This window comes from Eublepharis macularius, chromosome 9 (assembly GCF_028583425.1).
Source record: "Eublepharis macularius isolate TG4126 chromosome 9, MPM_Emac_v1.0, whole genome shotgun sequence".
In the NCBI taxonomy this organism is placed as follows: domain Eukaryota; kingdom Metazoa; phylum Chordata; class Lepidosauria; order Squamata; family Eublepharidae; genus Eublepharis; species Eublepharis macularius.
Window position 1 is genome coordinate 94,048,105 of NC_072798.1, and position 12,194 is coordinate 94,060,298.

Genomic DNA, 12,194 nt, shown 5'->3' on the forward strand with positions numbered 1-12,194 from the left:
TTTAATGGCTGTCTCTGGAGGTGAGACAATAAAATTGGGGGAAAGTATGAGTCTTGTAAGCCACCTGGAGAGCCTTCACTGGCTGAAGAATATGAGATATAAATAGAAGAACATAACCTGTTTCAAAAGCATAAGGCATACATGTGGATAGGCGCATTGCTAAAATTCTTGTCAGTGAAACAATGAGACAAAAAGGGAGAAATTATCCTCTATCAATGAGACTCACCAGAAGACTACACAACCACATCTTCTCTGCTGTCACTTGCCTTCGCTTTTATACACAAGAACAATGCATGTGATTGATGGGGAATGAACAGCATGCTAGAAAGCTTTCACAGAATTCCGGAGCTTAGGCGCATAGGGAAAAAACTGGAAATGCTTTGATACACTACTATTTCTCACATGTGAACTCATTTTTCCACATGGGAAAAATAAATTGGCTTTCTAAGTACTATCTAGACTGATACAGCTCTACTTCGTAGACATCGCTTCCTACCCATTTTGTTAGGCCCTGGCTGTACTGCCTTTGCCGGATTTGGAATGGTCTGCTAAATTTTAAAGAAATCTCTATGCAATAATGGAGGTGAACGAGTAAATGGAATCTGGGTTTGGACTAGCTACTTAGGGTGGTTTAATCTGAGCCCCCTGAGATGACGGAGCTAAGGTAGGCAAGACCTTTAGAAGGGTCTTCCTAAGAAGCAGGCCCAACCCAGCATGACCATGGCACCCTGGCTGTTACGTTGTATGTATCGATCCAATCAAATCTTCACAAGAAGAGCTATTTAGGCAAAGTCATAGATCCAGAGGAGTTAGCCGTGTTAGTCTGTAGTAGCAAAATCAAAAAGAGTCCAGTAGCACCTTTAAGACTAACCAACTGTATTGTAGCATAAGCTTTCGAGAATCACAGTTCTCTTCGTCAGATGCATCTGATGAAGAGAACTGTGATTCTCGAAAGCTTATGCTACAATAAAGTTGGTTAGTCTTAAAGGTGCTACTGGACTCTTTTTGATTTTATTTAGGCAAAGGCTGCCTTCATTTCATTCCTACCAAATATTTCCTCAAAGTCAGTTCTTGTTCAAATGGACCGATCAAGCCTCTTTCACAACTTTACTCCCTCCTTTCTTTTTAAGACTGGAGAACTGGCACGTTTCTGATCCACTCCAAGCTCCTTCCAATGCCAATCAGAATTATTTTCCCCAGCCTCCTGGCAAGCCCCTGAAAAGTCACCTTTTGTTCTTTATTGTGCTTGATCCCTATAACTAACCTCTCTTCCAGATGCTAAATTGCACACTATTAGTGTGCAGGGACATGCCCCTTGCACATGCCCATGCGCCTCCAGACTCTGGCTTTTTTGTGATTTTGTTTTTGCAAACTGTTTACACCATTCTGAGTGAGGATACTGCAGAAAGGCAATAACCAAGTTTTTAAAAACAATTTGACCATAAGTTATCAGGGCTGCTATTAGTTTCTTTTTTGGTAAAAAGAATGAGTTAGAAGGTACATGGATGGTCCTTTAGTCCAGCAACGGCAGGATTCCAGCCATTTATTAGCAAAGAAAGTACCGTCGTTTGCTTAAGCAAAGCTTTCCATATGCTTAATGTCCCTAATTCTGAATGGACTCCCTCATTTTATTCCTTGTATGTCCTTATTCTATACAATCTATCAGAGGTGCCTAAAACTGCTACTCCAACCGCTTAGCCAATCTAAAGCTCATCATCTTTCTCCCCTCTCTGGTATATATTTCAAACCCTAGGGTTTGCTACTTTTCTGGCAATTTGGAGCCTAGTCTGTCGAGTAATCTAAGACAGACAAACCACTATTTTTTTTAATCTTTTCAAAAAATAGTATTCCAGTATGCGTAGAACAGTTCTTCTACACATGCTTTGACCGGCATAAAATAAAACACTACTTGCCTTATACATCATATTACAAAGATGAGAGATTACTGGACTTTTATATTGAAATATGTCCTGTTACTCTCTGGAGTTTTAAATTAAATTAGGACAGTGGATAGAGAGAGAAACATGCTAAAGAAAGGTTAAATATGAGTACCTGAGAACAGCTTTTATTAGTTAGCCAATTTCAGGATTTATTATAAGGTCATCCTTCAGCTCCACAACATCAGCTGTGCAATAGAATTTTAATTACATTTTGATTAGGGCACAAAAAAGTGATCCGAACAGGCATTTGTGGTTCACTTTAGATTTAGCTCTTCTGAATTTTGCATAGAAACTACCAGACTAATTTTTAAAGCTATACTTGCCTTTAATATCTGAATAAAATATAAATTATGTTCTAAAGGATACAAATTGGAATGAGTAATAGCTCCTGAAATCACTTCAATAAATATCCAGTCTGTTCTTGGAAGAAACAGAAAATAGACAAAATGTTACACTGGACAATTACCTAGGTGTGACAGGGATGCTTCCAAAGATGTGAACTAAGTGAATCTTGGGTTTTAACTATTAAGACTGCCTGAATATGCATTCCTGCACTGTATTTTTCAGTGTCCCACAGAAACCTTAGTAAAAAGACAGTAGCCACTGAAAGCAAATGTCAGCCTGCTAGAATTAGTCAAAAATGGAAATACCTTCTTTAGAGTATTTTACATAGTATAAACCTAATTCACAGTACAAACTAGGAGGTGCAGTGTTATTCAGATCTGGATATCTGCAACACCATAAATATTTTGCATTACAGATATTCAGCTCTAAATAAACTGGTACCGTGTCCAGATTTGGTTTTATTCAGGAAAACAATCTATTCAGCCATTATTCCCAATTAGGGCCACTATCCGGGGGGGGGGGGGGTGTCTAAGCAAACTTCACTAAAATTGCAGGAAATCTAGTCCTGACTGTCTACTAAAGAACCTCCAAATTTCAAGAAGATTGGAACCAGGGGTCCAATTATGAGGGCCTCTGAACAAAGTGCCCCCTGCCCTACCGTTTCCTGTGGGGGAGGGGGAATTCAAAACTGGCTTTCAGGCAAAAGCACACAGGGGCTAGGAAACACTGGCCAAAGGCCCAGTCTCAATGCAAGCTGAACCAAAAAAGCCCAATGGAACCAACATCAAACCAGAGAATCTCAAGAGAACAACTCAGCAGAACCAACATCAAACCAGAGAATCCCAGCAGAGAACCAGACAATCCCAGCACAACCAACGTCAAACCAGAGAATCCAAATGAAAAAGGGCTTGCAAGCCCAACAGAACCAGTGTCACTCACAGAAGCCAGGCAGAACCCATGGCCAATGACACCACAGAACAGAACCAACACAATTCAACTGCACCGTAGCAGAACCACCACCAACTCTGCATAAGCACTCAGTCGTAGCAATGGCAAGCAAACACAGTTGTACTTGTTTATTTTAGTATAAGATGGATCCCTCTCCCAAGGAAGTTCTCAGAAAGTGAAAAAGAGGGGGTAATGTTGGGAAACCTACGTTCAGGTAATTGAAGAATGGCAAGTTGACCTTCAGAAAGTGATAAGGAACAGCAGAATCTCTCATACTGCCCCATAGTTGAAAATGCATTTACTTTTTGCTTGTTGTGACTATACTTAAAAAGGGTATTTGTTTTAGCCTGTCATTTGTTATATCTTAATTGAATGTTAAACATAGACTAAAGTATGAATAGGCAAACTTTTTGGTCTAAGTGCTGTGAAAAAGCGTCATCTTCCTTTAAAGGCGTTAAGGTGCAAGCAAACAAAAGATAGAGGGGAGATGAGGGTTGTACCTGGAGGAAAAAAACCAAGCCTCAAGCGCACTGATGGCATTTTGATGATCTGCCTTGGGAGTCTGCTGTTGGTGATGCAGGTCTGAGAGGAGGCAACAAGCATAAGCCACGCCTGTTCGTTCTCCCGCACTGTCGGCCCCAGCAGTGTTGCCAGTTCCCCAGCTGCTAAATCAGAGACCTGGCTCTAGGGACCAATCAGTTCTTCTGGTGTGTTGCTGCCTGCCCTGAAGTACAGACTTGGGCATGCGCATACTTGCAGCCTATGACTGAAGTCTGCACATTCGCCCTTCCAAATGTTTCCAAAGTCTATAGGCTGGGTGGGGGCACCCCTTGCTAGGACTTGATTGGCAGAGAGTCCGTTGCCTCGGTAGCGATGGGGAAAAGACGCACTCAAGCGTACTGTGAAAGTGTGGCATGGCTCCATCATTGGAAAAGGCATTTAGTTGGGCCAAAAGATAACGAGGAATTGATGTTTCTTTCTCTGTATTCTGGTTAACAAAGTATAGGTGGTCAGCTGTGCTAGTTAGCTGGATGGAAAGCTCAATAAATAGCTCTCTTAACACACTTCCTCCCTGCTTTGCTTTGTTTTCTGTGGCCCTGGCCTGGATGAGAAGGCTCTACAAGTTAAGTTGCCATTATTAAAGATCTCATTTTTTCCCCATCACAGAGAGAACTTCGGTTTGGGATACGACTAAATGAAAGGCTATATATATGCAGACTGCTCGTTTTGCTGTAAGAACATTGTTTAGCAAGTCAGTGTGCTCAAGAGCTGTTCAACTCCCGTGACAAAGTTAATGCTTTCAATGTACTTTACAAACAAAAGGATACAAACCCAGGACTGACCCTCCCTTTTGTTTCATTGTTCACATTGATACAAAACGATAAAACCTAATAATATAAAGCGAAGAGATTCTTATTTATCTGCAATAATAATAGCTTTAAAGGAAAGTGTCATGTGTAAAGCAGTCCTTGGGCATGTGGTATATTTTTTGTAACTCTCAGATTACTTTGAAGAAACAAAAGAAAGCCAGAAAATGTTAACCTCATATTAAGCTATAACCTCTGCAGATTGCTTTCTTTTTATAGACGATGGTTTTGTGTTGTTTTTCACAGCCTTACTGAATTTTTGTAAGTACTTTTATGTCATGAAATACAGAACAATTGGTAAAAAGATCTCTTAAAAAAGCAATTAAAAACAATTGCCCAAATTCTGTAAATATCATTCTCCGCAATCTAAAACAGGGATGTTAACAAGTCATGAGTGCAGGGAGCTCTTCTTAACTTTTCTCAATAAATGTTTCCCCTAACAATTTTAATCCCCCCTATCCTCTCTATTGTTAGTTTCTGATTTGAACCTAAGTTAATTTGATAGGGTCAGAATGACTCAGGCATGCTTTCTAATAGTACCTCTTTCTTATTACAGTTCTTGCAGCCACCTATGCTTTAAATGTCACGTTGACCTCTGGGTAGTTGGTAGGTCCAATTTCTCCATGATAGCCAAAGATTAATTTTAAAGGGCTGATTATTACTGCCTGCTGTTACATCTGATCTTTTCCTAACACTCAAACTTTAATATATGGGCAACACTATATGCCCATGCTGCTTTGTATCTGCAACAATTAGGCATAGTATTTAGATGTTTTTTTAACCTCCAGGGACTCAAATTCATACAAAGACTGTGGTCATACACGTTACAACTAGCTGTAATTAAACTGCAGTAAGGCACAAACACATCTTGTTGCCCTGTTCCCTTTGCTTCTCCTCCTCGGAATGTAGGTGCCTCGGTTACTTGGAGTTTTATTCCTTACAAGCTGGGAGAGAGCTCTGAAAGCCCAGCCTGCCTAGAGTAAGCACAATTGAATAACATAGGACTTGAAAACTGCCAGTGAGGGGGAGCTCACCACCTCCCTAGGCAGCTGGTTCCATCTTTGAACTACTCTGACTAAAAAAGTCTTTCCTAGTATCCAGCCGGTACCTTTCTGCATGTAATTTAAACCCGTTGCTTCGAGTCCTATCCTCTGCTGCCAACTGGAACAGCTCCTTGCCCTCCTCCAAATGACAGCCTTTCAGATATTTAAAGAGAGCAATCATGTCCCCCCTCAACCTCCTCTTCTCCAAACTAAACATTCCCAAGGCCCTCAGCCTTTCCTCGTAGAGCTCAGTCTCCGGACCCCTGATCATCCTCATCGCTCTCCTCTGCACCCTCTCGATTTTGTCCACATCCTTTTTGAAGAGAGGCCTCCAGAACTGCACACAGTACTCCAGGTGCAGCCTGACCAAGGCAGTATAGAGAGGGGCTATGACCTCTTACAATTTCGATGCAATGGCCCTTTTGATACAACCCAAGTCTGAGTTTGCCTTTTTTGCCACCGCATCACACTGACTGCTCATATTTAGTTTACAGTCCACTCTTACTCCAAGATCTCTTTCACATATGCCAGTATCCCCCATCCAGTATTTGTGCTTCCCATTTTTGTGGCTCAGATGTAATACCATGCACTTATCTATGCTGAATTGCATCATGTTCACAACCGCCCACTTCTCCAGAGTATTCAGGTCTTGTTGAATTTTAACTATATCTTCTTGGGTGTTTGCCACTCCTCCCAATTTGGTATCATCAGCAAATTTAATGAGTAGCCCGTTTACCCCTTCATCCAGATCATTGATAAAAATATTGAAAAGTACCAGGCCCTAACCCTAAACCAAGCCCTGTGGCACGCCACTGAACACCTGCCTCCAATCTGATGAAACTTGCTGGCCCTCGATCAGAGCAAGACTTTCTACAAGCCAGATTGGTTTGACATCGTAGGGGCAGAAGTCAAGTGCTGCAAGGAAGCGGTGTGCGTCATCAATATGTCCTCCTCGTTCACCAAGTTTGAAATCAGTGTAAGTGCAGATGCTTGTGTAGGGACAAGTGCATGCATCTGGGGGAGTGCTGCCACTCTGGCACCGGCCACTGTCGCTTACTGCGTGTCCAAGGTAGCCAAAGGTTGCCAGATTAGAACGTCTTGGTTGCTTTTCATGAAAACAGCCTAAGGCAATAGACTGCAATATAAGACCCTCTCTATACTGCCTTGGTCAGGCCGCACCTGGAGTATTGTGTGCAGTTCTGGAGGCCTCACTTCAAAAAGGATGTGGACAAAATCGAGAGGGTGCAGAGGAGAGCGATGAGGATGATCAGGGGTCCGGAGACTGAGCTCTACGAGGAAAGGCTGAGGGCCTTGGGAATGTTTAGTTTGGAGAAGAGGAGATTGAGGGGGGACATGATTGCTCTCTTTAAGCATTTGAAAGGCTGTCATTTGGAGGAGGGCAGGGAGCTGTTCCAGTTGGCAGCAGAGGGTAGGACCCCAAACAATGGGCTTAAATTACATGCACAAAGGTACCGCCTGGATATTAGGAAGAAATTTTTCACGGTCAGAGTAGTTCAAAAGTGGAATCAGCTGCCTAGGGAGGTGGTGAGCTCCCCCTCACTGGCAGTTTTCAAGAAGAGGCTGGATGAATATTTGTCAGAGATGCTTTAGGCTGATCCTGCACTGGGCAGGGGGTTGGACTAGATGGTCTGTATGGCCCCTTCCAACTCTATGATTCTATGAAGACAGCTTCTATGAAACGGCACTGACCACCACTCTTTGGGTGTGGTCCTCTAACCAGTTCCCTATCCACCGAACTGTCCTATAGTCCAGTCCGCAGTCTTCCAGTTTGCCCATCAGAATGTCATGGGGGACCTTATCAAAAGCTTTACTGAAATCCAGGTAAATCACGTCGACAGAGTTCCCCATGATCCAGTAAGCTTGTCACTTGATCAAAGAAGGAAACCAAACTAGTCTGACAAGATCTGTTGGGGACAAAACCATGTTGACTTCCCCAGATCACTAAGTGGTCCTTCAGATGCTTACAGATCAATCCTTTTAAAATCTGCTCTAATATCTTCCCAGCAACAGGAGTCAGACTAACTGGCCTGCAGTTTCTTAAAGATTGGGATAACATTCGCTCTTCTCCAATCTTGTGGCACATCCCCAGTCCTTCAGGCAGCCTTGAAGATGATGGACAGAGGCCATCATCTAGAAAGTTCTTTTGAGCACTCTTAGGTGCACACCATCCAGCCCAGGGGATTTGTACTCATCCAGTGCAGCCAGGTGCCTCTCCACAACTTTTCTGTCAGTGTCAACTAGCCCCCCAAGTGTCCTGCCATGTCTACTATCATCTCTAGATGGGCTCAAGTTCTTCAGGGAGAAAACGGAGGCAAAAAACTTACATCAGAGGCAAAAAGACTTGCATCAGAGTAGACCTGTTGGGGTGCATCCTGGCTGCAGGGCAGCAATGAGGAGGAGAAAAGGCAAAGTGCAAGGTGACAGAACACACCAGACGACCGTGTCTGGTTGAATGAGGCCACAATTTTATTGATTTACAGCTCACGGAACATTGGTGCAGCACAGGGCATGGATCCCAGCACTGGCTCTGATCTGCCTGCCAGCCGATGACCGCCCCCCGCCCCCAGCCCTCTCAGACCACATGCTGTTTGCTCCTGTTCCTGAATGCTACACCACTGGTGGAGTTCTGTGCTAGCAAACTTTGTGCATTTGTCTTTGGGACCTCTGGACTTAAGAAGAAAAGCTCCCGTATTAGACTCTGAAACTTGCTGAAGGTAACATCTGGAAGAAGCTCAGGGACTTTTAGTGAATATAGCCTAGCTGAAATAGTCTGCTGTTGTTTTGTGCTTCTTCACATACTTCTGTTTATTTTGTTTGCCTTCGCAGTTTTCTTTAATACATTCCTTCTCTGAATTTGGTGTGGAGTTATTGAGAGTTACGGCTTCAATCCAAATCCAGTTCTCTGGCCATTTTGCCACAAGCTACCCTGTTAGTCTCTGGTATCACCCTGCTGAGTGCCTACCTCACAGGGCTGACCTGTTTAAAACCTGGTAGGGCTGGGACCTGGCTTCTCATTCCACAGCTGAAGGTTTTAGTTAGTTAAGAGAAGCTGGTGGTCGCTTTCTATCCTGGCAGTGAGGATTTACTTGCCAGTTCTTTTGGAATTCCGCCTTTTGACATCAGCAGGTGACCGGCAGCTCCCCAGGGACCCAGGCAGGTTTGTTGGAAACTGCTGCAGACCCAAAGTGGGGTACATCATTTCCCTCTCCTCCACTTTATCCTCACAACTAACGTATGAGACAAGTTAGGCTGAGAGGGTGTGAGTGGCCCAAGGTCACCTTGCAAGCTTCCACTGCAGAGAGTGGGTTTGAAGCTGGGTCTTCCAGATCCTCACCCTATACTCTAAACACCACTCCAGACTGGTTTCAAAAGACCTTGGCCGATTCCAGACGACTAACCTGAAGGCGCTGCATGCCACCATGTTCCGGATCGCGACGGGGAAAACACGATATTTCGCGTTTTCCCCGTCGCGATCCGGAACATGGCGGCATGCAGCGCCTTCAGGTTAGTCGTCTGGAATCGGCCCTTGTTAATTCATTACTAGATCATCACTGCAATCATTTCACAGCCCTAGTACGTTGCAATCTTAATTTCCTCCAGTGGAGAGCTGTCAACTTGCTCTAAAACTGTTCTCCCCCTTTCCCACACCACAGAGAAAAGTGTGCTGAAAGCATATACACAACACACTGATAAAAGCTGCAATGACTGCAATTATTGCCAATATGCTAAAGTTGCTTCTCCAATGATTTATGCCATAATTGGAGCCCTACTATTTACCCAATATTATTTAAATTTAAGAGTTCCTATATTCATCTGTTCCGAATTTCCACAGAAATGTTCCATTGTGTGCTATTTGCCCCTCAAAGAGCCTACACCTTGAAGGAAGATGTATGTGCACTAAAATTCGTCTTGTAAGCTCCGAAAGCAATTCCATTCTTATCATCTACTGTTGGTTCTGTTTTCAATCTTGTTCTATAATGGAGAAGAAATCATGTACTCGTGAAAGGAGATGTGGCCAATCAACACCCAATCGACGCACAAATGAAAGAAGTCACACTAAACTGCTTTAGAGAAACTTCACTACGTCTTCCAGAACAAATACAGAAACTTGTTTATAAAGAGGCAGTGTCTGCGGTAACACTGTTCTGAAAGTTTTTCTGTACACCGAAATTTATCTTACTATTTTTGTATGCCATTAATATATTTGAGTGACTAGATGCACAGTCAAGGGAATTTCTTGGCCACCGTTCAAACTATCGCAGCTTCGCAGGTATGATAATATTAATGCTCCCCTCCGTCAATACATACGTGTAGCCACAAAACGAACTCAACCGGAACGTTCACATTTTATTTTTAGATGACCCTTAAAGCTTCGCTTTTTAAGACCTCACATATGAATGAAACCTTTAACCAATGTGCTTTACTCAGATAGCAACACTGCAGAGTTTCTTCCTCCCTGGAAGTCTCTACTGTTTATTGACTGCATGGTTGTGGCGGTACAGTCGTTTAAAATAGACAGTGATTTTTCTTTTTGCTTTCGTACTGGCAAAATGTGTGTTAGAATGGAACAGGAAAGATTCCAAGAATGTTTGCGGCACAAGAGATGGGACGCAGGTTCCAGCCTGGGCAAGTGTCTGCTGAATCCCTGTAACTGACAGACTTTCATTAGTCTCAGCTTCTGCATGAATATCGTGTATGAACATCGTGCCCAAGACTCCAGCAATTAGCAAACCCATTCCAGACACAGGCCCTGTGTATTTCCATTAGGCCAATATTTGGGATTTTGTCACTATGAAAATGGAAGTGACAAGTTCATCACAGGGTTTGGGTATGTCAAAGGAATGCTTACAGTTGAATAATATGATTGGGCAAGTATATCCTGTAATATTTCTTTATACAATAACAACATTTGATTTATATACTGCCCTTCAGGACAACTGAATGCCCACTCAGAGCAGTTTACAAAGTATGTCATTATTATCCCAACAACAAAACACCTTGAGAGAGCTCCAGAGAGCTGTGACTAGCCCAAGGTCACCCAGCTGGCTTCAAGTGGAGGAGTGGGGAATCAAACCCGGCTCTCCAGATTAGAGTCCGCGCTCTTGACCACTACACCAAACCCCTTGAACAAAATCATTGGATCTTGACCAGCATTTATGACACAATGTCCATTTTATACTGCATCTCTTAGATCATGAGCCCAAATTACAGAGTTTCTATACTAGGGGTGGGTAATCCCGCAGCACCTGTACCAAAGGGTGGTACTTGAGACCATTTGGCATGGCATGGGAATAGGATTTAATTGCCTCATGTGATACATGCATTTGATATACCACCACCACCCATCTACAGCATATGTCTCTAATCTGTAACGAGGCAAAGTTGAGTTGTTGCCTAAAAACAGTATGATCCCAGTTGTATCTCCTCTACTTGAAGGAAACAAAACCAGTCAGCAGCGGCCAGCAAGGGTCCTTCAATGAGGCATGACAGAAACACCAAGAAAACTGCACATACGCTATCAATGAGCCAAGCTGCAGGAAAAGAGCAGCTTTTGATCAGACCATGTTGTGAGATGAACAAGGCAGAAATGTGTTGTGCTTACAATACATTGTCATCTGTTTCTCCTCAGAAAAGCAGCTTTCAATCTTCCCAACTCAACACATGCTTGGAATGCTTGTACATCAGGCATGAGACATTTGCACATTTTGTTCACTCTACAACGTTCAGAGCTGCTCTCCCCGGGTATGCTTGGATCTTGTAGTAAAATACTCTGAATTTTGATTTGTCATGCCTTTAAAGACATGGGATGCACAATTCCCTCCCCGGGAGATCCATCTATCCTCCTTGATCACCGTCTTCCACTGGCAGGTGAAGATTTTTCTGTTTTGCCTGGCATTCCCTTACTGACCCTCCCAGAATTCCAAATTTTGGGCCCACAGCCTACCCAATCCGGATTTACCAAAAGAATTTTGGTGCACACCCCTAATCAGAGGCCCATCCCCCTTGTGCAAGGAGATCTTACTTCCATTTGTGTAAGAGGTTCTTTGGATCCAATCAAAAGTAACCAAGTAATTTCCTGTACACTATAAATTAAAGATCATCTATGATTAAGTTGTACAGAGTAGACCACCAAGTGTCCTATATATGCAAAGCATTATATTAAAACGGGCTTTGGCTCTGCACTATGCCTGAGATTTTTCTGGTTTTGCTCTTGTCCAGGGTCACGGGACCCTCCGACTCTGGCCTTACGTGATCTTCAGGAGGTGCAGAGGTTGCCTGGTGTCACAACAGCCAAGCATTCCTGAGCTACAATGCCTGCAGCCAGGGTGGGGAAGCTGCTGCAGACTCGGGCATGAAGCTCAGAGGGTGCTGGGAGCTCTGAGCACCACACCACAGCCAGTGAAGACACAGAATCACTGCAGAAAGAGCCTATAGCCTCTGAAGGACGACCAAGTTGGCTGGGCATGAGGAGGGTCCCTAGGGGCAGTGGTGAAGGGACAAGGAAACTTCAGAACAAGCAGGCGTGGCAT

General features: G+C 43.5%; 1 protein-coding gene across 1 annotated transcript in view; it reads right to left on the bottom strand.

The window, feature by feature from the left end:
• SLC2A13 (solute carrier family 2 member 13) overlaps positions 1-12,194 on the bottom strand; it is a 222,952-nt gene that overhangs the window by 62,488 nt on the left and 148,270 nt on the right. The gene's annotated exons all lie outside the window — the stretch shown is intronic.